Raw genomic sequence first — 27,630 nt, forward strand, 5'->3', positions numbered from 1 at the left:
CTGGAAGACTTGTTCAAACACAGATTGCTGAGCCCCACCCCAAGAGTTTCTGATTCAGTGGGTCTGTGACCACCAGGCCCAACATTTGCATTTTTAACAAGTTCCAGGTGACGCTGATAATTGCTGATCTGGGACCACACCTTGGCAGCCATTGTTCTATCCTTCCCCAGCCAATCGGCTAAGGCCATGATCCCTAAAAAATCTTTGTGCTCTCGAAACCCGCTCTCTCTCCGGTATCTCACTGCTGCCACAGTGTAGGTAGACGATTGAGCTCGAGCTAGCTCGAATAAAGGCTCTTTGCTTTTGCATCAGACTTGGCTCCCTGGTGGTCTTTGGGGATCACGAATTCTGGGCATAACAGAAGAAGCTCCTTTCCTGGAATTTACTTTGCTGTCTACAGGTGCCACATGCTGGGGAAGAAGTCGGAAGCTCTCTGAAGCACATTTCCAGTCAAATTGTATGTTTTATGTCTAATATTTATTAAATATTTTGCTATGTGTATGCCATTTCAAGCAAGTGAATCCTAACAATATTTGATAACTCACTCCACAATACATTTTTAACCTTTAAGTCTTAGAGACATAGGAAATCGAAACATTTAAACTCATATGCATATTTTTATCGTAGAAAATTATGATAGAGTGGTTAATAAAACTTCCAAGTGTAACAAGATGAGAGGGTGAAATTCAATGGGAGAGATGGGGTGGAAATATAAGTTCAAGGAGGCAGAGGAACATCGCAAATTTCCCACCACGAAAGAAGTGTTTCCATGTATTGTAAATGGATGACAGTGGTCGAAAAATAACTATGGTGTTTGTAGTTCAGTGAATATATTCAGAAGGGTAATATGATAGTATTAAGTACCAATATTTATACTCCAATGGAAATGGCATTATTTGCATCAAATCATATCGATAAAAAAATTTTTTTAAGTTTGTTTATTTTAAGAGAGATAGAGAGAGCATGAGTGGGGGAGGGGCAGAGAGAGAGGGCGAGAAAGAGAATCCCAAGCGGGCTCCGCACTGTCAGCACAGAGCCCCACGTAGGTCTTGATCTCCCAACCGTGAGAACATGACTTGAGCTGAAATCAAGAGTCCAACGCTTAACCAACTGTGCCACCCTGATAAAAAAATTTCTGATGTCGTTTTTTTTTTAAAGCATGAGAGTTACAAAGTTTACAGCATTTTTTGTGGATGTGGGGGCATAAACAAGTATTTTGAAAACCACTGCATTAAGCACCTGTGGTCTCATCTGAGGATGGGCCAAGTAGTGAAAAGTGTTTGTCTTAATGAACTATTTAGTGGGAGAGAGGAACTGTCAACAGAATAATACAGGTCAATCACTAATTTGGATATGAGACTTCATTTTAGACTCAACTAGATCTGACTTTTTAAAAGCCCAAAGTGACCCAAAAGTTGTAGGACAGAGTATTATTGACAGAGTATGCTTAAAGGCAACAATTGGATAAAAAGATTGAACTAGTTTGTATTTGTAATTAACCAAGTTCTGAGGGTTCAATAAACCACTTATGCCACATTCTCATTGGGAAAATCAGGACTTTTCCTTTATTCAGTTGAACTGTGAAAGGGCTGAAGAGAACCACAGTGGGTTGCCTGTAAATTCAGCCAGCCCAGCAGCCAGTGTGCACATTCCCAAGAAAGGGGGGCAGTAGAATAAATGCTTCTCTTACATCACAGAACCTTTGAGAAGGTATCTCAGTAGTGGGAGTCCCTGGGGTATCCTGAGGGAAGGGGGTTAGGGGTGCGAGAATGGTCCTGAAATATAGCTCTTAATGAGTTAGCTGGGATTTTTTTAAAAACTCATTCATACAGCCATGAATAAATATACTTATTCCTATAATGAGATAGGGTTAGTATAAATTTTATTCCTTATTTTATATGAGCACTGAGGAAATTGTTCAGGTAAATACGTGTATGAAATGGAAGATATTTCGTTACAACAAAGTCCCTCAACACTTTGAACTCCACTAGAGCGTTCTGTCATTAAAGATCACTTTTAATGAGTAGCTTACAGCTCAAAAATGTCATCCTTCAGTTTCATTGAAAGTAAACCTGTGGAAAACACCTGAGTTGAAAAATATGTGTTACCTGATCCTTAGAACCACTCACCTTCTCCACACTAACACAAAGACAATCTGTCAAGTTGTCCCTTTGTTAGGCACCCCAGAGGTTTGTCGGACCCAGGACAGTGCAGAGTAGTCAGATTAGAGACGAAGTATCTCTTTTTTCTGTACAATGGAAGAGGGACAATTATGAAAAGAGAGGTGGAAAATGAGCATCTTCCTGCTGCCAGGGTCCCCACTGGGCAAAGACATATTAAGAAGTGTACGTAGTAGTCCCCCCTCCTCTGCAGTTTGCTTTCTGCGGTTTCAGTTACCATGGTCAACCGCTGTCCAGAAGCAGACGATCCTCCCTCTGACGTACGGTCAGAAGGTCAATAGTAGCCTAACACTACATCACGATGCCTACATCATCCACCTCACTTCACCTCATCACACAGGCATTTTATCATCTCACGTTATCACAAGGGGTAGGGCGAGTACAGCACAATGAGACATTTTGAGAAAGAGAGACCACATTCACATAACTTTTATTGTAGCATATGTTACAGTTGTTCCCTTTTATTATTAGTTAGTGTTGCTAATCTCCTACCGTGCCTAATTTATAAATTAAACTTAATCGTAAATGTGTGTGTATGGGAAAAAGCATAGTATATATTAAGGTTTGGTACTAACTTGTTTCAGTCATCCACTGTGGGTCTTGGAATGGATCCCTCCATGGATAAAGGGGGGACTATTGTTTATAGATGTTGATGTTTAGGAACATGTTTTTCCTAAAGCTGTCTATGAGATGCATGTCTATGGGAAAGTTTTTGTGTACTCCAGGGTAAAGTGTTTGTGAGCTAATGAAAAATATATATTCCTGGCACAGAACTTCTGAAACTCTTGAATTTTCCTGGGTGATAGGAGTATCACCTAATGTGGTGACTCTGGGTGGACTTTAGGATGTCTTCTGAATGAGGGCTAGTCACAGGAAGGGCCAAGCCATGATTAGAAGTGTGGAATTTTTAGCCCCACGCCCATTGTCTTAAGGGAGAAGGGCCGAAAATGGAGTTAATGACTGATCATGCCTACATGATGAAGTCTCCATAAAATCCCCAAAGTATGGAGTTTGGTGAACTTCTTTGTTGGTGATCAAGTGGAGGTTCTGGGAGAGAGGCACGCTTGGACAGGACATTGAAGCTCTCTGCCCCTTCCCACATACCTCTATATATCTCTTCCATTGGTATCCTTTATCACATTTTTGGGTAATAAACAGTATGCATAAGTAAACTGTTTCCCTGACTTCTGAGACCTGCTCTAGCAAATTAGTTGATCCCAAGGAGGAGGTTATAGGAGCCTCCAATCTATAGTTGGTTGGTCGGAAGCACAGGTGACAGCTTGAGCCTGCACCTGGCATCTGAAGTGTGGGTGTGGAGGGGGACAGCCTTGTTGGACCAAGACCTTACACTGTGGAATCTGATGCTATCTCCGGGTAGAGTGTTAGAATTGAGTTAAATCAAAGGACACACTGCTGGTGTCCCAGAGACTTGCTCATTATGGGGGCAAACTCTACACACTTTATGACCAAAGTAGTAAAGGAGACACACAGGGAAGAAACACAGAGGTGGGAAACTGAGTTTTCCATTAGGGCTCCAGCTTGGGGACCACTGTGCAGGCCATCTTTCAGGCTCCACCATGTCTCCCACTTATCTGTCTTATCAGCTCTTGTTTTTGCCCCCTGGCACCTTCCCTGGCATCTGCCTGCTGCACAATCTCCTGGGTGGTCTCTTGGCTCCACAGTGCTGACTTCCCAAGAGTCAGTTCAATCCTTTTTCTCTTTACCAGCCAAGCATCTCAGAGCTCAGCCTGAGTCTAGTACAAACCAAACAAAAAAAATGGACATTTGTTTTAAGCATACTTGGTTAGCACCATATTAAAAGCTCAAAATTAAGTAAGGAGGTCATCTTGGGTACCTCAGCAAGCCTCCTTTTCCATAAAGTTATCCAAAAAGAGAAGGAGAAGAGGTAAAGCACTATAGAAACAGTAGCTACTAGAATAATTATGGTAACAGGTATCAGTTACTGCTTTTGCTTACTTATTCTGTGGAGGGAAACTGGCATACATTAACTGAAACGTTCCTCATAATAAAGACATTCTGTGGCCAATTTTATCCTCATTTTACAGATGAAGAAACTAGGAATGTATCAGGCTAGACTGCCTGCCTTTCTACAACTAACTGGTAGAGCCTGAATCAAAATGCACACTGTTCTGATTCCCAAGTCCATGGTCTTAACCATTATGCCTCCTAGTAGCAAATGCATAAAAAGTAACCATTTATTGTTCACGTTAATACTAAGGATCGTTAAGAGGTAATGTTCCAAGAGCCATTGCCTTTTTTTGCCTTTACTTTCCTGTGTCCTTTACACCCGTGATCTTCCTTTTTTTGGCTGCTCCCATTTTTCTTTAGGTGTACCAATGTTTTAAGTTTCTACAGGGCCCCGGTGAGTATTGCCTCATTCCTCCCAGGGTTAAAAGGCTCAGTACATGCTGGTCTGGTGGGCAGGATATTCAGGGTTTGGATCCGTTTCTAATGTCACATTCCATTTCTGGACTCTTTTTTCCACTGAAGCCCACACAAAATAATTAATATCAAATAGTAAGACAAGTTCTTCAATAATTAACACCTGGAGAGAAGCCAGCCAACTGGCACCAAAGCCAGACTCCATGCAATTTGGTTTCACTGAGCTGCACAAATAATGAAGAAAAGAACATTTAGTCACCACTGGAGTATTTGGGCTTTAGTGGAGTAATAAAAGCTGGACGGCCACCAGAGATAGGAGATAGGAAATTGGAAGCCCCATGGAGTAACAATGTGGACAGAGGCAGCTAAACTGAAGTGACACATGAATTAGAGATGGGACGTAGCAGAAAATATCATGTGGCCCATGGACAGTGGAAGGCTTTATATGGTTAAAACCACAGATCTCACTGAGCTTTCCTAAGTTCTATGTTGGCAGTCAAAAGAGGCATTTGGATTAGCTGAACAATCGTTCCGAAACCCGTTCCGTTCCAGTAGTGCAGGCTTTACCACTGGGCTTGATGAAATGCATGGAAAATGAGTGGAAGTCCCACGTTCATGAACGCCATCTGTTTATTACTGCCCAGCCTTGGTGCTTCAAATCGTCCCCCCACCCCCAAAACTAGTTACCCTTCTAGATTAAAGCACTCTCGATGCTATTATGACATGGAATTTAAGAGCATGTTACAAGATTACAACAAGAGAGCCAATCATTTTTCTCTCATCAAAAAAAAAAAAAAAAAAAGTCAGTAACCTACCTATCTGGCTAGCTTTCCCTCTTCTACCAAGCAAGGTTCAGGACCTGTGCATTACTAGGTAGTAGGGCACACCCACCCACCGGGGCAGGTACATTGCTAGCTCAGACCATCCATGCTGTGACCGAGCAAGAGGGACCACACGATCACGGTATTGCTCTACCATGGCAGGGAGAATGCAGTTTTACTTTGAAAAGCAATACAAAGTCCAGAGTTTATTACCAGTTTGTTTTGCCTTTTTCTCTTGCAAAGAAAGTAGTTCTGCAAAATTTTCTCAGGCTTATAGAAATATAGTAGAAAAGAAAATCTACCTTCCATTTCAATAAAGTATTCAGTGCCCTGAAAAATCACCCTCACTGGCACGTGAGTAATTCACTTCAGCTTTTTTTAATTGTTAATTGATGTAACATAAAATTAACCATTTTAATATGAGCAGTTCAGCCATCAAAGCCAGACTCAGTGCAATTTGGTTTCATTGAGCTGGACAGATAGTGACGAAAAGGAACATTTAGTTACCACCAGAGTGTTTGAGGCTGCAGTAGGGTAATAAAACTTAGACAACAGTGGTATTTAGTACATTCTCAGTATTGTGCAACCAGTGCCTTTACCTAGTTCCAAAACATTTTCATAACCCCCAAAGGAGATCCCCTACTTACTAAGTAGTTACTCTGAATTCTCTCTGCCCCCCAGCCCCTGGCAACTACCAGTCTGTGTTCTGTCTCTATGGATTTACCTACTCTGGTTATCTCATATAAATAGAATCATATAGTGTGTGACTTTTTGCATCTGGCTTCTTTCACTTAGCATAATGTTTTCAAGTTTCATCCAGATTGTAGTATGTATCAGTAGTTCATTCCTTTTTAGGACTGAATAATATTCCATTGTGTGGATATACCATATTTTGTTTATCCATCCATCTGTTGATAGACATTTGGGTTGTTTCTATCTTCTGGCTAGTGTGAGTAACACTGCTTTGAACATGGGTGTACTTGTATCTGTTTCAATACCTATTTTTAATTCTTTTGGGTATATTTCTAGGATTAGAATTATTAGGTCATATGGTAATTCTGTTTAACTTTTCGAGGAACTGTTAACGTGTTTTCCACAGAGAATGCAATATTTTACATATCACCATGACTCAATTTCTCCACATCCTCAAGAATACCTATTTTCTTCCTTCCTTCCTTCCTTCCTTCCTTCCTTCCTTCCTTCCTTCCTTCCTTTTTCTTTCTTTCTTTCTTTCTTTCTTTCTTTCTTTCTTTCTTTTCTTTCTTTTCTTTCTTTCTTTCTTTCTCATAGCCAATCTAGTGAATGTGAAGTGGTTTTCATTGTAGTTATGATTTGCATTTCCCTAATGACCAATGATTTTGAACATCTTTTTATGTGCGTATTGGCCATTTGTATATCCTCCTCGGAAAAATGTCTGTTTAAGTTCTTTGCCCATATTTTAATTGGGTTGCTTGTGAGTAATTCACTTTAAAGAGTAATGTTTATGGCTTCACAAAACCATTCATAATTGGTATTTTCTAACTTTTGGGGGAAATAACAAAATCCTGACTCATTATATCTTTACCCTGACACTGTTCCAAGAGATGCTCTTCTGTGATCACAATCCCAGATAATAACTGCACTAACATTTGCTGAGTCCCTACTATGTGCTAGATATTGTCTTAAGTGCTTTTATTTTTTTTAAGTTTATTTATTTATTTTGAGACAGAGCGTACATGCATGTGCAAGCAGGGGAGGGGCAGAGAGAGGTGAGAGAGAGAATCCCAAGCGAGCTCCACACCACCAGCATGGAGTCCTACATGGAGCTTAAACCCACGAACCATGAGATCATGACCTGAGCCAAAATCAAGAGTCAGATGCTCAACTGACTGAGCCACCCAGGTGCCTCTAAGTGATTTTACATGTATTAATTAGTCTAATCATCATAGCCCCATGAAATACATATCGTAGAAGAAAAAAACAAGACACAAAGGCAGTGGATAACTTGCTCCAAATCCTATGGCTACAAAGTGGAGGAACCAGAATTTAAACCCAATTCAGATAGACATTAGTAGAGGTAAAAGATTAGATTGAAGTAGTTCTCAACTTAAATTTTTGCCCCTTAATGGTCCCTAAAAAGTGGTTTTCAGGTTGGTTTATACTCCAGAGTTCTACAAAGCTATCATAACAGGAAGATGAACTACCATGTGCAGAACTAAACTTTCTCAAGAGAGAGACAACCATGAGAGTCTTAACATTTTATCTATGAAAACAGAAAAGATATTGACATGGGCACCTGGGTGGCTCAGTCGGTTAAGCGTCCAACTTCAGCTCAGGTCATGATCTCACAGTTTGTGAGTTGAGCTCCCACATCAGGCTCTCTGCTGACAGTTCGGAGCCTGAAGCCTGCTTCAGATTCTCTCTCTCTCTCTCTCTCTCTCTCTCTCTCTCTCTCTCTCTCTCTCTCTCTCTCTTTCTCTGTCCCTCCCCCGCTAGTACTCTGTTTCTCTCTCTCTCAAAAATAAATAAAACATTAAAAAAAAAAAAAAGGATGTTGGGGCGCCTGGGTGGCTCAGTCGGTTAAGCGGCCAACTTCAGCTCAGGTCACGATCTCGCGATCCGTGAGTTCGAGCCCCGCGTCGGGCTCTGGGCTGATGGCTCAGAGCCTGGAGCCTGCTTCCGATTCTGTGTCTCCCTCTCTCTCTGCCCCTCCCTCCGTTCATGCTCTTTCTCTCTCTGTCTCAAAAATAAATAAAACATTAAAAAATTAAATTAAATTAAATTAAAAAAAAAAAAAAGGATGTTGACAAAAAATAAGCACCCATGGGGTAAAATGGACAACTTTCAGCAAAACACTGTATGAATATCCACTAATGAGTGGGATCGATGAGGGAGGACAGGCAGAATAGGAACGCAGCTTTGGGAGTAAGTAAAGTCCTCGGTAAGACTGAGGGCTCAATAAAGAGAACCCATGGACTGGTCACTCTCTTGTCATCAGGAACACAAGTGAACAAGCTGGAAGACTCATAGATGCATCATCACATGCCCCTTAATGCAAACTGGTGTTTCATACCAAAATTTGCTCATCAAGGAACTAAAAAAAAAAAAAGCTCAGTGGCATGTTCTGTGTTTTAACACAGAAGAAAAAAGCCAGGCTAATTACACTGAGTAAGGTTGGTCTTTTCTCTGTCTTATGTTTTTTTTCTTTTTTTTCTGTTGTTGTTGTTTTTATTTGTTTGTAACTGGATTCATTAAGCATAGGATGTTTGTAACTGGATTCATTAAGCATAACATCCTATGCTTAATGAATATGTCACTGCACATATTTCTTCTTGAAAATATGCTAAGTACTCTTTGAAGATATTGTTGCCTCAATGAAATGCATTAATAAACCTAAAAATGTTAATATGTTTTAATATAAGTGAGTCATGAACATGAGCTACACCTCATTTCCCCACAGCCTTCATGTCTCCACCCACTTCCCTCCCTTCCTATTCCTTTCTTTTAAGTCTTTTTCCCTCATTAAAAATGTCCTATAACTTTACAGCAAGAACTGAAGTCTATAAGAAACTGTTATAAACCGAGAGCTAAATGCCAGAACAGAAGGGAGGAGTTTGGAAAACAAAAGCAACTTGAAACAAAGTGGAGAGCAAAACTGGCAAAGAATGAGTTGAGAGCGAACTGCCCAAGGGCATGGATCTGATTGTGTGTTTCACGTCTGATAGTAAATGGATTTTGCAAATAGCCAATCATCTAATGTATAGGTATTAATTTTTGAAATATCAGTAGACTGAGAATAAGCTGATGTTTGGTCAAGATAAATACCAGAGACGACTATGACATTGGCCACGGCCTTTATGCAAATGCAGTTCAGAAAAGGCGCAGACAACAGTGAATGTTTCCTAGTCGTTAATGAAATTGCCTGTTACTCCACTAGGCACGTTATCAAGTGATGCTCTTTTCAGAATCTGTTTCATGGATGGTTGAGTGGATGTGGTCATGGGAAACTGGCTGGAGGAAGAGAGATTGCTAGACAGAGTTAAGAAAGATGTCCCTGTGGAGTAGGGTTTGGAAAAGGATCTGTAAGGAAAAGACAGGGTGACCAGGCAGGAAGGATGTGGGAGGCTCTTTCAGCTGGGGTTAGGGGTGGGGAACAGAGACATCCTGAGGAACAAGAGAGAGGTCAAGAGTGTGTCTGCTTGGGAAAAATGTGAAAAGGGGCCCGGCGAGGTGAGTGGGATAAGAACGTCACAATGTCACTGCACAAATGCAGAGAGAGGGGCTGACTTGTGGCTGGGTCAGAAAGCCTGGAGAGGGAGATTATTCCAGAAGCAGGATTTTGGTCTCAAAAAACCAAAAGCATTGAGTTGCTAAGAGTGTGAGTAAAAGCCACATTGGCAAGGTCTGTCCTTCCAAGCAGGTTTTTGTTTTGCTTCAGCAGATGTTGGAAATCTTTAATGCAACATTGACCTACACAGGCTGAGAGTCATTTCCATCTCCATGATTTATGTGATTGGCAACAAGAAGACTAAAGACCAATGTGTAGAGTGGTGGTTCTCAACTGGGGGCAATTTGGCAATGTCTGCAAACACTGTTGGTCGTCAAGATTGTGTTGGGGAGGTGGTGGTCCTCGCATCTAGTGGGTAGATGACAGGGATGCTCCTGACCACCCTACGAGGCTCAGGACAGCCCCACCACAAAGAATTATCCAGTACAAAATGCCAGTAGTACCAAGGTTGAGAAGCTCTGGCATAGACTCACCCATCATTTTCCTTCGCTTATGCTTCATGCCCAGGAGACACACACACAGTGAATTCTGGAATGCGAGTCTGTGTCCTGGGTGTCAAGATTTGGACTGTCATCTGGAGACTAGCGAGTGACTGAATAGTGACAATAATAACAGCTACCAATTTTGAGTGTCATGTGCTGGGTACCATCCTTTATTAATCTCTCATTAATCCCTATAGCAGCCCTGCAGGTCAGGTGCTCTCAGTTCAGTTCCACAGAGGGAGACGCTGAGACTCCGTTAGAAAACTTAGGCAGGATCACATAGCACTTAGGATTTGGAAGCCAGTTCTATAGATCCGAAAGTCATGTTTTTTCGGTGAGACTCTTTCAACATCCCCTGTGATGCCAGAGTCATTTTGATTTGGAAAATTTTGCAGTGGAGAAAAAAGGGTCATTGAACTCTCAAGCTATTTGCTTTAACCAATGACATTTTGGTCCATTGCAGACTCTTCTTTGATTGCCTGGGTGAGGCTGAAGCCTAACAAGGCTCAGAAATATCTGTTGTTTTAGGGTTTGGGGAAGTAATGAAAATAAGGTGGCTTTCAGTTAGTCTGACTTTGCCCCTCTCCTGTACCCCTACATTTCATCTGACATATACACACACACACACACACACACACACACACACACATATGTGTGTGTGTATCACCTTTTTTCTTCCTGCCTGCCTTCCTTCCCTTCCTTCCCTTCCCTTTCCTTCCTTCCCTTCTCTCCTCCCTCCCTCCCTTCCTTCCTTCTGTCCTTCCTTCCATCCTTCCTCCCCTCCCCTTCCCTTCCCTTCCCTTCCCTTCCCTTCCCTTCCCTTCCCTTCCCTTCCCTTCCTGCCTTCCCTTCCCTTCCCTTCCCTTCTCTTCCCTTCCTGCCTTCCCTTCCCTTCCCTTCCCTTCCTGCCTTCCCTTCCCTTCCTTCCCCTTCCTTCCCTTCCCTTTCCTTCCTTCCTTTCTTCATTATTCCTACCTTCCTTCCTCCCTCCCTCCCTCCCTCCCTCCCTTTCTTTCTTTCTTTCTTTCTTGGACAGTGGACAGCCTACAATTCTTTTCATACATAAGTGTTCTATCTTAATTACTTCTGCCCCTTGTTGTGCTATCTCGGCCCAGGTACATTATTAATTATTAGCCCAATGCCATGCCCTCAGCAAGCCTATCATAAACGTTAGCTGTGATGACTATTATTTCTTCATCTTGGTTCTTGTCACACTGTGGGGCTATCTTGTCCATTTACCTGTCTCCTCCCTAAGAGTGGGACCCTCTTGAGAGGCAGAGACTGTCCCTTTCTTATCTTTGCAATACAGCTCCTCACACATGGCTGACACTCAATAAATGCTTATCGAATGGCTTTTCCATTGGAAAGTAGGCACCAAACACAAGGTTAATGATCCAGGAGGCCGGGTCTTGGTGCTTTCATTCAGCACTTCTTAAATTTCAAAACAATAACTGAAATGTTAAAAAAAAAAACAAAAGTTTTAATGTGCATCCTTGTGAACTAGAATTTTTAAATAAAAGTTAATTTAAAATCCAATAAAGAAGAGGAGAGAAAGTAGAGAAAGAAGCAAGGTGTGGTTCTAACTCTCCTATCACCTCATTTTTTTCTAAAAGAAGTATATGATTAGATCTTGGAGTTAGGAAACCAACAAATGTGTCCTTGAGTCAGAAAGTAGGGCTTTTCTTTTCTTTTTTTTCTTTTCTTTTCTTTTTTTTTTTTTTTTTTGCATTGATTTGTACAGTGCCAATTACAGAAAATGGTTTTTGTAGTTCTTGGCTTGATGATCACTCTGGAAAATGATTTTGGAATGTTAGTGATTGCAAGAGATTGTTTATTCCACTACTTTCACTCTGATCAAGCCCACGTCTTTCTCTAAAGTATGTCTTATTTTTAGAGTTTATAAATCAAACGGATTGTAGAGATGGAATGCAGCACAAAATGCACTCACCAACAAAAATTCAGCTTGATTCTGCAGTCCTTACACAGCAGGAACAAAAGTGTAGCCAGTAAGACTTGTCTCTACCTGAAACTTTGGGCCCTTTTTGAGAATTGTAACGTGCTATTATAAGAAAATCAGAAATCTACCTTTAAAGAAAATTTGATTATTTGAAGAAATATGTAGCAGGAGAGACAAAAACCAACACTTAATTCTTACTCATTCCAAACTTCCGAGACCACAAATTTCAAATATTTAGAGTCCGCTGAAGATATATAAATATTTTAAATGAGCATAAAAATGAGAACAAGCAGAAGAAAACAATTCACAAACATGTGATCACTTCCATATCTAAAGAGAAAGCACGTGCCCTTGTGAACCATGTGTCCTCTCTGCCCAGTCCCTCACCTGAGAGGTGAACAAGTTGAACCACGTGTTTTCAAGTTCCTTCCTGGGCTCTCCTCCATGATTCTCTACTTCTCACTCCCAAGTCTATGAGCCCCCTCATACATCATCCATATTTTACATAATGCCAATCCCACAGCCATTTGGAGGAGGTTTTTGTTTTTGTTTTTAATGTTTTTTAATTTATTTTTGAGACAGAGACAGAGCATGAGCAGGGGAGGAGCAGAGAGAGAGGGGGACACAGAATCTGAAGCAGGCTCCAGGCTCTGAGCTGTCAGCACAGAGCCTGACACGGGGCTCGAATTCACGGACTGTTAGATCATGACCTGAGCCAAAGTCGGACACTTAACCAACTGAGCCACACAGGCGCCCCTGGAGGAGATTTATTCTAGACACAAGTCCAGTGAGAATCTCCAGTTGGCTTGATAGTGGAACCAGCTTCCAGGGGAAGTCAGGTTATTCAGAGAAGGAGCCCTGTGTACTTGACCGCTGATGAGCTACCCCTAGATACATTATAGAAAACCATCTTGTGTCTTTGCTGGTGGCATCCTGGTGCCTACAAATCCCCTGCTCCTTGTCCCCCTACTAGAGGCCCCAGCCACTGGGGACCTTCAATTGCCCATGCCCGTCCCCACTTTCTCACATTGACCCTCAGGCTCACCACTGCAGGCTGGTTTCCTTGCCTTGGTGAATCTCATTCAGATACATACCTTAAAGCCTATTGTGCACATTTCATATGAGCGCTTGTGACTATTCCTTAGAAAGTTTTTATGTCTATTAGCTCATTGGCTATTTGGAAATGGCAATATTCAGCCATGATCACAGAACATCTGGTTTCTAAACATAGCCCTACTATTAAAAAGAAGAAGAAACCTGTGTGGTTCACTTTACCTTAATTTACTCATCTGGAAAAAATGAGAAATAGCCACAGCCTTTGCTCCCTCAATCAGGTACTCGATGGATAAAATGAGATATATACGTAAAAGAGGTCTGAAAGGTTTTGGTAGGGCTGATGTCAGTATAAAGTAATATTCCACGTGAAATTAATGTTAGAACAATCCCCAAGAAATATTTTTAAATGTGTGTGATGCCTCTTTATGTCAGGTGCCTGATAAATTACAGCTTTCAGATCTAAGTTAATAGAGCGGTGGGAAAGAGTCCTCCCTCTCCCCACGCCTCCCACCACCTCTTTTCTCCTTGCTTGAAACATCTGGTGGCCCTTTGTAGTTCTGGATGATTTGATTTGGAATTCATTAGTAATAATTGATGTGCTTTCTGGAATTTGTTTAAACAGTTAATCGTGTGGTGAGTAACTAAGCCAAAAAGAATTGTTCGAATGGAGCCTGCCCACCTGGTAGAAGTGAGATGGGCAAGTACTGAATGCTTGGTGCCTGACGCTCTAGAAAGCTCCCTGGAGCCCTGCCCCATACCCTACCTGGGTGTCAGGGAGGTTGTCCATCATGAGGAAAGTTTGTTGTCTTTGTAGTATTTTTAAGAGCTCCCTTTTGGCAGAGTGATGAGAACAGTCAAAGACATTTCGACTTTTTTTTTCTTTAAAGTTTGTTTATTTTGAGAGAGAGAGAGAGAGAGAGAGAGCGAGAGAACATGTACACACTAGTGGAGAAGGGGCAGAGGGAGAGAGAGAGAGAATTCCAGGCAGGCTCTGTTAGTGTGTTAGGCCCACTGTCAGTGTGGAGTCCAACTCGGGGCTGGAATTCAGGAGCCGTGAGGTCATGACCTAAGCCAAAATCAAGAGCCAGATGCTCAACTGACTGAACCACCCAGAACCCCCCCCACCCCCTTTTTTTTTTTCGAAGGCATTTGAACTTTAATGACTGTAGGTGATGGGGCCACACTAATACATAGAGCTAGGAATTAGCATTTGAAAAGTTAAAAATCTGAAAATCTGGAGGAAAGTAGTGTCTACAAGGCAACCCAGCGCAGAGTGGGGAGGATTACTGAAAGGCAACTCTGGGGAAAAGCTCATCAACGTTTTCTGGGTCTGGGACCTATACGAGAATCTGATGAAAGCTATTGACAGACGTGTGCCACACACGCACGACGTGTACGGATGTGTCTGTGTGGGTATTTGTGTGCAAGGCCATTTGGGTTTATAGACTTCCTGAGGCACATTTCAAGGACCCAAGTCAAGAGCCCCTGGAAAGTGTGATGGTAAAATAACAAATACCATGTCAGTTATGAATCTGTCCACTATAAGTAATTGAAAACCAATTTCTTTTTTTTATAAGCCAAATTTAAAAATTATTAGAGTAATGGGCATAAAATTACTCTGTCAAATTGTTGTAAAGTTTCAAAATGTGTACTCTCAACTTCTGTACCGTCTTGTCAAAGGTCAGTAACACACTCAGCTGGCATGGGTCCATGAGCCGCCCTGTGTTGCCAGCCCTGAACTAGATCACAACTTGCTTATTCAGGGACATCACTCCAGAAATTCTCCCTTCTCTCTATTGAATTGTCCGTTTCTCCCTGTTTACTAGGTAGCTATCACAAACATTCATGCATACTGATTTTTTTAAAATAACTTTTTAATGTTTATTTATGACAGAGAGAGAGAGCAAGTGGGAGAGGAAGTGGGGGAGGTGCTGAGAGAGGGGGGGACAAAAGATCCAAACTGGGCTCTGCGCTGACGGCTGAGAGTGCAATGCGGGGCTCAAACTCGAAAACCAAGAGATCATGACCAGAGCCAAAGTCTGCGGCTTAACTGACTGAGCCGCCCAGGCGTTCCTCACGTATACTTAGCAGAAAACTCAGTTCAAACTGACTTAATCATGAAGGGAATTAATTGATACTATGTTTGTACAAAAATCTGTTGAAATATTTTAAAGGTTTTTTTTTTAATTTTTTAATGTTTATTTATTTTTAAGAGAAAGAGACAGAGCACCAGTGGGGGAGGGGCAGACAGAGAGGGAGACACAGAATCTGAAGCAGGCTCCAGGCTCGGAGCTGTCAGCACAGAGCCCGACACGGGGCTCAAACTCACAAACCGTGAGATCATGGCCTGAGCCGAAGTCAGACACTTAACCGACTGAGCCACCAAGGCGCCTCTTAAAGGCTATTTTTTCCCTAAATAGTTCAGCATACTTTTCTAATGCTAATACCACACTTGAGAAAATGTAATGATAATTCCTTAATAGCATCTAATATTCTAATTTTCCCCAATCATTCCCCCAATGTTTGTTTACAGTTGGTTGTTTTCATCAGGCTCCAAATTACGTCCACATGTTGCATTGTTTGCTCTATTTCCCTAGACTCTTACAATCCTCAACAGCCTCTTCCCTGTTAATACACACATGCTCATTTTCCCCCATGCCATTGACATGTTGAAAAGATGGCTCAGGTACATTGTAGAAGTTTCTACATTCTGGATTTCTCTCCTGGCTTCTTTATGATGTTGTTTAACCAGCTCTTCTGTCCTTTGTGTATCCTATAAACTGCTAAATTAGATCTAGAGTCTTGATTAAATTTGGGTTCAAACTTTTTGATAAGATATTTGATAATGATGCAATGTATTCATAATGCATGACGTTGGGGGCATAATGTCTTCTCTCACTTCTAGTGAGATGAAAATTGGTCAGTGGGTTCAGTTGATGACAACTTTATCCCTCCTTTGTAAAGATACCCCTCCCCATTAGTGATCAACAAATCTTGGGTGAGTTGATACAAAGTGCTATTAAGTATCAAAGAAGGTTACCTCTGCAAAAACTGGATAAAGCTTGAGTTTGTGTAACTTCTTAGGTGAATGCTGTTTGTTTTAACTTCCCTTCCAAAACACATGTAATATTTCCGCTCAGTTTCCAGCCTCCAGCCCCCCAGGAAGTATGATCAATATAGAAATTCCTAGACAAGCCTGGGTACTTTTTGCTTTAGTGTGAATTAAGTTTCTGCAGTGTGCTACACTGTTATCCACTCCTAGTTCTCCTCCTCCAGAGCACAGAACCTGGCAAATTTTGAAAAGATTGATGACACTGAATATTTGGTAATATGTTTTCCACAAAGCAGTGATAGTTGTTAGAAGTCAAATATTTTTCAAGTTTTCATTATATTTCCCTTTTATATATTTCTTTTTTCTTCACCTGTAGAACCTCCTGGGTTGTTTTTTTTTTTTTTTTCCTTTAGCTTACAACCAAACATTGTCAACATGGGAAGCCATTCATTAAGCTATATATGCTCCCCCAGAGCTTATAAATTGATAGATGATATCATGGAAAGTCTTGAAAGACCCAAGTGTTGATCCTTTTTACTACATACATTGGGCAGAGGCAATTTATGTCTTACTGGTATTCACTCCATTTGTAGTAGTTAACTTTCTTTTGGAATTCTAAAAACATGCCCTATCATTTTTTTGCAGTAACATACAACAGTAGAAGAGTCGTTACAGATTACGGTTTCCAATTGTGTTATTGAAATAGGATGTCAGTAAATAAAATAAAAATCTTGGAACTATATTAAAGACAACTAATAGTACCATTTATAAACCTCTGATAAACAAATTTACCATAAATCTTTACGAAATGTCCTTTCAGATGCAGAAATTCACATTTTTGAGGTTTTCTAAGTACATAAGAATTCTAGGATTTTATGGTTTTGAAGCATCGTAAAGTCATGGAGTCTAGCCATGCCTCTTATCCGTGACTCTCAGGTTCCACCAAATAAAGGGTCAAGCACCCTGTGCTCTGGCCTCTCCCAGGAGCAGAGCATCCCCCTACTTCTTAAGTACCTGCAATGCACCAGCTATTGTGCGGGGGGCTGGATGACCTCCAGAGGGAACGTTGTGGGTAGAGAGAATAGGAAGAGTACAGATGAGGAAGAAGAGATCCTTGAACAAAGTGAGATGATGCTAAAAGTCAAAACACAGTGCATCCCGGGATACCCGACAGGCATTCTACTTAGCCATTCCCTCCTGCCCCACCCCCAAGCTGGTCATAGAGACGCCTGTTACAGCACACATACATAGTTGGTCTTCTGTCTCCATTTATGTTCTGAAAAATATCATTTCACCACTCAAGTAGTGTTACATTGACCCACATTTCCCGTGGAAAGGTCTGAGGATCTAAATCCTGTAGTAGTCAAGTCAGAATGGGCAGGGTTGTTTTCCCAGTTTCTGTTCTCTTGTGGCTCCATCCGGTGTGACTGAGAATAACTCTGGGGACTCTGTGGGACTCCTGAGAGCCAAGAGATGGCCTGCATGTCCATGTCATTTTCTAGCCCACCCTGGCCCCACTATACCCTTGAACATGGCCGGTGGGCAGTGCCACCTCACCTGCAGACATGCCCGTCTCAGATCCTGTCAGCCAGGGGGACAAGAGGGTGGAGGGGAGTGACTCTGAGCCAAGCTACTCTCACAAGGGGATGGGAAGGAGATGACAACTGCTATCTATAATGCCAACCACTCTGGGACACCCTATACCTCTCTCGGGCTTGGGATGATGTTTTTGTCCCAAGGGAACAAGACTATTATTCTTGTGCACTGGCATGGCAGGTTATGGCTTCCAACTGTGCTTTAGGGCTTTCAGGGTCTCTTCCCTTTCTTCTTTGTCTCTTTTTTCTTCTTTTCCTTAACCTTCCCAATTTTTTTTTTTTTTATTCCCTTCCCTCCTTTACTCCTTTTGTCCCTTCTCGCTTCCTCTCTCTGTTGGTGTCTCTCTCTCTCTCTCTCTCTCTCTCTCTCTCTCTCTCTGGCTATGTGTCCGCTGCAGATGGGCGAGCATTCTGGGCATTGATGTAGAGACTGAGATAAAAGTCTTGCAGCAGCATGAGGAGGACAGAACAGGGGGCTAGGGTTCAGGAAACCTGGATTCTCTTCTTGGCTTTGTCATATTATTTGTGACAGGATAAAATGAAAGATGTAAATGTGCTTTGAAAATTAATACAGAGCACAATTGTCTATTCTTCCTGAGCTACTGCTCTCACAGGGAGGCTGGGGATGCCCAAGGACAATAAGAAATCTGTTCAATCACCCGTTGTTGTGCCTGGCAGTGGGTCAGAGGCTCCATTCAGCATATAGCACTATTTTTGAGTTTAAAAAGGCCCACTTATGGCAAGAAACCCTGAAGAATTTGTGCAACACCAGACATGCAGTGAAACATGAGAATATAGTAATTCCTGAGCTCGGTTTAAAATCAAGATCAATGTTGTCATTCTGAAGTCACTGTTCCATTTAGCTCCATGCCAAGGATTACTGCCATGCTGAGTGATGGGGCCCCTGGATCCAGCTCTGTACCATGAAAAGCATAACACAGACAGATGTTGTTATCTCTAATTACACTCTTGAATGCGCCACTACTGATCTCTCCGATCTGGGCCTGTCCCCAAACACATGCCGCAGGGCATACAAGTGACTTTTTACAAACTGCTGTGCGCATGCTCAGAGTGATAATTGCTTCATGACACCAACGCTTTTTCATGCCTTCGTTTCACTTCTGGGTTTCTCAACCCAAAGGATACAAAGGATGGTCAAATAAATCAAATGGGCCACTTTAGAAGCTGAATGGCCGGGTGCAGTTGAGGGCTCCGATGAAAGAAAGCAGGGGTTCTAAGTATGGTTTCCATCCAGCTGCACCAGCATCTCCTGGGAACTGGATGGAAATGCAGATTCTCAGGCCCCACTCAAGACCTACTGAGTCAGAAACTAGGGGACGAGGCCCAAGAATCTGTATTTTATATTTTTAAGCTTATTTATTTTGAGAGAGACAGGGAGCGTAAACAGGGGCGGGGCAAAGAGAGAAAGAGAGGGAGAGAGAGAGAGAGAGAGAGAGAGAGAGAGAGAGAGAGAGAATCCCAAGCAGGTTCTGTGCATGGTCAGCACACAGAGCCCGATGCGGAGCTCAAACTCACACAACCGTGAGATCATGACCTGACCTGAAATCAAAAGGTGGTTGCTTAACTGACTGAGCTACCCAGGTGCCCCAAGAATCTGTGTTTTAGTAAGCCTTCCAGGGGTCCTGATGTTACTGAATGTATCCTTTTCTCACTGCTCGTAACAAATTACCACAAACTCAGAGGCTCAAAGCAGCACTAATGTCTTATCTTGAAGTTCTACAGGTCAGAAGTCTGGCTCCCGTTTCAGGCTGAAATTAAAGGGTTGTGAGGGCTCATTCTTCTCCGGAGGTCCTGAGGGAGGATTGTTCCCTTGCCTGTCCCTGTGTCTACAGGCTACCTGCATCCCTTGGCTCGGGGTCCTTCCCTCCATTTCTAAAGCCAGGAATGTGAGTCCTGTCCTTTTCATTCTCATGTTCTCTAACCCGTCTTCCACTTTGAAAGACTCGTGGTTATATTAAGCCTACCCAAATAATTTCTCATCTCATCTCGAAGTCAGCTATTTAACCACCTAGGTTGCATCCAGGCCTGTTGCCACACCGCATGACATATTCACGGGTTCCAGGGATGTCCAAGGTGTGGACAATGTATGTAGGGGCGGGTGATTCTCCCCACTGCAGTCCGTCCTCCAGCCCCCAGGGTTCCATGTCTGCCCCACATGCAGAATGCACTCACCCCACCCAGGTCCCCAGAGCCTCAGTGCACGACAACATCAACTCAAAGTCCAAAATCTCACTTAAATCTCATCAGCTCAAAAGTTCCCAGTCTCGTTATCTAAATCATCCAATTAAGATACAGGTGAGCCTCTGGGTGTTATCCGTCCTGGGGCACAATTCCTCTGTGCTTGCAGACCTGTGAAACTAAACAAACAACGGTAGGGGAGGCATAGGATAATAGTTATAGACAGTTTTACTCAAAAAAAAAAGGAGAAAAGGGAATCACTGATCTCAAGCAATTTCAAAAGCCAGTTGGGCAAACTCCACTTGGTTTCAGGACCTGGGAATAATCCTCTGTGGCTCATTCCTCTGCTCTTTGGGTAAGCCTGTATGTGTTCGCAGCCTGAGTAGCTGTATCCGCCTATTTCCTGAATTTTGGAGGGCCTATAGGCTTCTCTCATTTCATACTCTCTCTGACCCTTTCAGTCCAAGCTGGAGGTGTTTCTGCCGGTGTAAGATTCCCAGGAACTTTGTGGGTCTTCCATGTGAGTCATGGTGATTCACTCCACTAGACAAGGGGATCCTCCCCAAAATATTTTTCAGATAACCTCATGTTCATTTTTGGCTTCTGTTGAGTTGGCTGATGGGATCTACGAGGCCCACTTTTCATCTACGATAAGACTTTTTTGTGACCCAGTTTTCTGAATGTTTAGACCTTATAGGGCATTATTAAAATATTGCCCAGCCATCCTCTCAGCTTTTCCTTGATGGCATGCTTTCCAGACACTGAGTCTCTGTCTAAGCATCTTTAGCAATCTGGGTAAGCTGAGAATTTTCCAAATAGTCAGATCCTGGTTTCTTTTGGTTTAACTCTTCTTCTTTCAATTTATCTTGTCTCTTTTACATTTTACTCAAAGCCGAGAAACCAAGCCACACCTTCAACACCTTCCTTGGAAATCTCACCCACTGCCCAGTATCATCACTCGCTAGTTTTGCTTTCCATGTAAGTGCAAGACACAATTCCACTAAGCTTTCTTCCCCCATATAGCATGGATTCCCTTTCCTCTAGTTTCCCATCACACGTTCTTTATTCCTTATCTATGCTTTCTTTACCATGTTCTTCATTTGCCCCTAAATCCTCACTAGCAGAGCCATTAGCAGCATCTAAATTTCTACCAACAGTCTGTGCAAGGCCATTTGGACTTTTCTGTCATGCTCTTCAAAATTCTCCAGCCTCTACCCATTGCCCAATTCCAAAGACACTTCCACATTTTTACGTAGTTGCTACAGCAGCACCCCCACTGAGGGTACCAAAATTTGTATTCATTTTCTATTACTGCCATAACAAAGCACCAAAAGTTTAGTGGCTTAAAATAATACAAATTTCTTATCTTACAGTCCTGTGGGTAGAGTTTCAACAAGGGTCTCAGTGGACTGAGACAAGGTGTCAGACTAGTCAGCGTTCTTTGGACTTAGACTTTGACGTGGAGAGGTTAAAAACGTGTTTACAAGCATACAGCTGGCACGACAGTGGGACATTTAGCACAATGCTTAGGATACAATAGCAGTTTAAGAAATATTCATCATAGGTAGATATGACTATAACTTTCATTGCTGGCCGAGAAGATATTAAGATGTAAACATTCAAAGAACTCAAAGAAAAATACAAAGAGATGGAAGCAATCAGAATATGATAACTATAAAAGACATAGATGCTCCACCATAAGAATAAATGGCATTCCTGAACTAACTAGCCTGATAAATGGATCAGAAAAAGTATTCTGAGATAGTATACAGGAAAGTTTTCCTGAATTGGAGGATAAAGTGAGTCTGTAAATGAAAAGTTCACACTATATGCCAGGAAAAACTCATACCAAGCAACCAAAATGAAAAACACTCTGGTTAAATTATTAAAACTCAAGAGTTAAAACAAAAACAAAAACAAAAACAAAAAACCCTCTAGGCATCCATGAAGAAAAATAAAACTATCTACAAGGGCGAAAATTAGTATCTCAAGTTTCTCTAAAACAATATCTAATGGTGAAAGATAATGGAACAGTGTATGAAATTCTGAGGCAAAATGTAATTCAAGAGTATTATATCTAGTCAGATTATATTCAGAAACAAATGCAAGAAATAAATTTATGTTCCTTCCATACAATGGTAAACTATGTAGGCTTCCAAGAATAAAGCAGCTATGTCCTATCAGAACATTGATCTATCAGTAAATAATCTCCAGGATGTAAAGTTAACTGAAAAAAAAAAAAAAAAAAAAGATGTTAACCAATAGACATAGAATAACAAATTTTATTTAATGTTACTTTGTAACTTTTGAATTTTTACTGTGGCCACATAGTTTTTGGATTACATATATAAGAATATTTTTAAAGAGAAAATAAATACACTTTAAGTAAATATTTTAATAATAAATATATTTTTTAAAATAAATATTCTAATTTACTTAAACCTTCAAAGTTGTTATCATGGGGCACCTGGGCGGTGCAGTCAGTTAAACGTCAGACTCTTGATCTCGGCTCAGGTCATGATCTCACAGTTTGTGAGTTCAAGCCCCACACTGGGCTCTGTACCCATGGCGCGGAGCCTGCTTGGGATTCCGTTTCTTCTTCTCCTTACACATCCCCCACTTGTGCTCTCTTTCCCTCTCCCTCAAAATAAATAAATAAAGTTTTCAAAAAAGTTCTCATCACAAGAAAAAATGTTGTACCTATGTGTGGTGAGGGATATTAACTAGACTTACTATGGTCATCATTTTGTGGCATGTACATATATCAAATCATCATGTTGTACACCTGAAACTAATATAATGTTACATGTCAATTATATCTCAGTAAAAATATGTTTAAGAGAGAATAAATGTAAGAGACAATCTCAGCATGAAATAACTCAGTTAATATGGTTTTTATGATTTTTTTCTTTAAAAAAATTCGTTTGGCGGAATTCAGGTATCTCACGAAAAATCAAAATAACACAGAGATGGAGAATCTGTAACAAAAGCACCATTGCTGAAGGCTGTTCCATGTAAGTATAAATTAAGACTAATACTTGGGGTATTTGGGATTGCAAAATGGAACATAAATGTTATGAATTCTGCTTAACAAAACAAAAATAATACACATCACAAAATCGGGAGGTGGGATTTGAGAAGCTGGAGGGCATTTTCATGTAAAGCATTGATTGACATTGCCTAAAAATTCTTTTTTTTTTTTTTTAATGTTTATTTATTTTTGAGAGAGACAGAGAGAGTGTGAGTGGGGGTGGGGCAGAGAGAAAGGGAGACACAGAATCCGAAGGAGGCTCCAGGCTCTGAGCTGTCAGCACAGAGCCTGATATGGGGCTTGAACAACACACAAACTGCGAGATCATAACCCGGGCTGAAGTCGGATTCTCAACCAACTGAGCCACCCAGGAGCCTCTTAATGTAAATAAAAATAAAATAAAGACTCAAACGAATGGCACACTACACCCACCTTTAGAACAATCATAATACACTTGAGGTTTTAAAGGACTTGGGTAGCCATAGTAAACAAATGAATGTCATTTCTCAAATTAACTACAGAAGACTTTTTCACAGGAGTTTCAGGGAACATATCTCCAAGAATGCAGCACCAGTCATAACAGATGCAAGATGAGAACCATCAGGAATTATGCAAAGAATTGGGGCTATTTGATCCAAAAAAAAAAAAAAAAAAAGAAAGAAAAAAGAAAAGTAGAGCAACCTTCATCCTCAAGCATATGATGAAGGGTTGTTGTAAATAAAACAGTATACTGTTGGTCTCTACATACATGAATTAAACCAGAAGAAAAGGACTACACAATCCAATCAAGTATTTTTTGAATGTTAATCATCTACTCAGAACAGTGTGAAAACCACAGGAGATGAAGGCGTAGAAGAAAAGATCCACACTTAACACATTCTCCTTGGAGATAAAAAAAGCTTTCTGAAACATCAGTGTAAAACCACATGAAGCTTTGTGATTAAACATCACAATTTGTAGTGAAAATGACAAGATGATAGAGGCTGTGGGGTGAGGGGGAGCACTGTGGGAGCTGATGGTGCTGTAAACTGGTTCTATGAAGTCATTGGGTAGGAAGCAATACTTTCATACAAGTTCTTTTTTTTTTTAATTTTTTTTTTCAACGTTTTTTATTTATTTTTGGGACAGAGAGAGACAGAGCATGAACAGGGGAGGGGCACAGAGAGAGGGAGACACAGAATCGGAAACAGGCTCCAGGCTCCAAGCCATCAGCCCAGAGCCTGACGCGGGGCTCGAACTCACGGTCCGCGAGATCGTGACCTGGCTGAAGTCGGACGCTTAACCGACTGCGCCACCCAGGCGCCCCTACTTTCATACAAGTTCTAAGCCACCGACAGAATGTATGTCAATGTGGAAATGTTCTTTTGGAAAAAGTACTACTTTTGCTTCTACAAAGAAAGGAACCAGGGTTTTTCACCCAGCGATCGGTAAGGTGTTCAATACAAAAGGCTGAAAACCATAGTCCTAATGTCCACCCAGAGACTATTGTGATCAATCCAAACGATCAATTCTTAAGAGCTCCCCCGTTGCTGAAATAGGGCACAATACTGCAGCCAATGGCAGCTTAATGCCGAGCACATTCTGAAGTGACAAATGCCTTCGAAAATACGATTCCAAAGTGGAAGTACTCACTGTGAGCCCTGGGATGACAGGAGACGTCAGTGGGGAAAGGACTTTGCAAAGGAAAGTACAAGATTCTGCACCTTACTATGGATGTTTGTTTTGTTTTGATTTGATTTTGGATCTAATCAATATTCTTTACTGGAGAGCGGACGTTCAGTAGGAACTGGAAATAAAAAGTTCAACCAAGGGTGTCACTTGCTTTGTTTTCAACACACATAGTCAAAACAAATAAGCAGAAAACAGCCTCCAGAGTCTTCCCTTTGTGACTGCTTTCTCCCGGTGACATGAAACGAACACAGCCTCCCACACCAACCGGGCCCTGTGCCCCTTGGGAGGCGGCTGCGGAGGGCTCGCAAAGCGTGGGCTGGAAGCATCCAGTCTCTGACAGACTGGAACAATCCCATAGAGAAGGGTGGGGGATATCGCACTGCATCCTCGGAAGCTGCTTTCACACTATGTGAAGGCCCCTTTTATATGGAGGTTTTTTAAATATATAAACTCAATTCAAATGGGAATTCATCAAGCCTCAAACTTCTTTTTCGAAGGAATCCTATAACAAGTCTAGTTAGCTTGTTTTTCATAACTTGTTTCAAAATGACTGTTTACTGGGGCACCTGGGTGGCTCAGTCAGTTGAATGTGTCTGACTCTTGATTTTGGCTTAGGTCATGATCCCAGGCTTGTAGGATTGAGCTCAGCATCCTGCTCTGAGCTGGGCATGAAGGCTGCTTAATTCTCTCTCTCTCTCTCTCTCTCTCTCTCTCTGCCCCTCTCCCCAGCTCACACTGTCACTCTCTGTCTCAAAAAAAAAAAAAAAAAAAGTAAAATTACTGTTTCTTGTATCACTTTTTTTTTTTTTTAATTTTTTTTTTCCAACGTTTTTTATTTATTTTTGGGACAGAGAGAGAGACAGAGCATGAACGGGGGAGGGGCAGAGAGAGAGGGAGACACAGAATCAGAAACAGGCTCCAGGCTCCGAGCCATCAGCCCAGAGCCTGACGCGGGGCTCGAACTCACGGACCGCGAGATCGTGACCTGGCTGAAGTCGGACGCTCAACCGACTGCGCCACCCAGGCGCCCCTCTTGTATCACTTTTTGAGTATATATACCTCCTTCAGAAGACTAGTGTGAGTAATCTAGGAGCAGGAATATATTGTAATACACTTGGGGAGTTCAGAAGGGACACTCAGAGTGGCCAGGATGGTTTCTTCTGAGAAGCACTAAAAAAGGCCTTAAAAGCCTTCTGGAGTTGGAAATCCCAGTGACAGCCTTGTCCCCCTCACCTTGGGCAAGAGGTCACAACTCACTCTAACCCACAGCTTCCTTATTATGAAATCTTTTTCAGAAGCAAATTGAATTGGGTCACTGATAAGTCAGAAACTAGGGGGTCTGAGATTTTAACCTACTTGAAAGCTAACAAGTTAGTCTGCCACAGGTTTGCAGGAGACATGATAACTCTGGGTCAGAGACAAAGAGCATCTATTATAGCAAAAGCAACAGCTAGAGCAATATCTTGCTTTGGTCCCCAATGTGATGAGAACCAGATGTCACCTGCACATGCAGTGGGGTGTACCCGAGCAGATAAACTCTGAAATTAGGAAAACCTGATCTTATATAGGGCCTCTGGTAAGCTTCCCATCCTCTTGGAATTTAAGCAAATCCCTGGGGAGGGAAAGAAACGGGCTTTATCGTTATTACTGTGATGTCTCCAGAGAGAGAGAGAAACATCTCTAAGCTTTACTATCCTGGAATGTCTCTTTATACAAACATTGGGTATAAATGCCTTTGCTCAAAGAAGCTGGACCATGCAGGAGTGTGAGAATTGCATACATAAATGTCACCCAGCCATTGCTTGCTTGTTCAAAGCCCTCAGTGCTTCCCCTCTGTAATAACATCCAACTCTGCCTTGTTGTGGCGCAAGAGGCCCTACTTGATCTGGTCCCTGCCTACATTTCCAATCTCATCTCATTTATTTCCATGAGGTTCCAGCCACACTGGCCTTTTTAGCATCCCTTAAACATACAAAGTTTATTTTCACCCTAGAGTCTTTCAACTTGCTGCTCCCTCTGTCTGGAACACTATTCCCTAGGACCTTCCCAGGACTGACTTCTGATCCTCATCTAGGTGCAGCTCAAGTGTCACTGCCCAGAGAAGCCTCTCCTTTCCCCAACACTAGTCCCTCTGGACCATACCACCATCTCTGTCTTCAGAGCCATTACCATTATCTTCGGTTTAGGTCTCTGTTTTCGGGCTGTCTGCCCCTGCAAGAATGTAAGTCCTGTGAGAGTAGAGAACTTGATCTGTGCTTGATTTTTAATCTAGTAGCTAGAACAGTATGTGCCTTATTTCGGTAAAGATTTGTTGAATGAATGTTGGATCTGTAAAATGGGGATAATCATAGTTATCTCATAGAAGTCTAGATAATTTAACAAATGCAAACATGCTTTATAAACCGTAGATATACATAAAGGAAATGTATTAATATTGAATCCAATCATACAAGGATTGAGGGGAAGCCATCACATAAAGGTTAGCCCTACATTGTTCTCTAAATAGTCATTAGTCTACTCCAGAACATAGCATCCTCTGGCAGAGGACATAAGCCAAATACACAAAATTCAAAAATCTGTGGGGGCCTCATTTGTAGGTCCACCTTACTTTTGACCTATTTATGAAAAGCTATAGAAATGCATGAGTGAATTTGATGTAGCCATGAGAATTTTTTTAATTTCTTGAGAGTTTAGCCCAAATTAGGACTAGACACTCAGTAAACATACATTAAAATGAATTAATTATACAATATGTAAATAAAACTGCTCTTGGGGCATAAAGATTGTTTTCTTTATTCAACAAAGGCTTATTGAGAATCCTCAATATGGCACGGAGATTGCCCCATGATCTGGCACCAGGCAAAGTCCCTGACATCTTTTGCTCTTCCCTGCTTCACACTATACTCCAGACGCAAC

The 27,630-nt window shown here is 41.7% G+C and overlaps 1 long non-coding RNA gene across 1 annotated transcript in view; it reads left to right on the plus strand.

Annotated features, from left to right (window-relative positions):
* Positions 1–319: 319 nt before the first annotated feature.
* LOC122235145 overlaps positions 320–27,630 on the plus strand; it is a 35,705-nt gene continuing 8,394 nt past the window's right edge. Inside the window, exons 1-2 of the long non-coding RNA XR_006213270.1 lie at positions 320–457; positions 22,951–23,026. This is a non-coding gene — a long non-coding RNA (uncharacterized LOC122235145). The remainder of the gene's footprint in view (positions 458–22,950; positions 23,027–27,630) is intronic.

The sequence above is a fragment of the Panthera tigris genome, chromosome F2, assembly GCF_018350195.1.
Source record: "Panthera tigris isolate Pti1 chromosome F2, P.tigris_Pti1_mat1.1, whole genome shotgun sequence".
Classification (NCBI taxonomy): domain Eukaryota; kingdom Metazoa; phylum Chordata; class Mammalia; order Carnivora; family Felidae; genus Panthera; species Panthera tigris.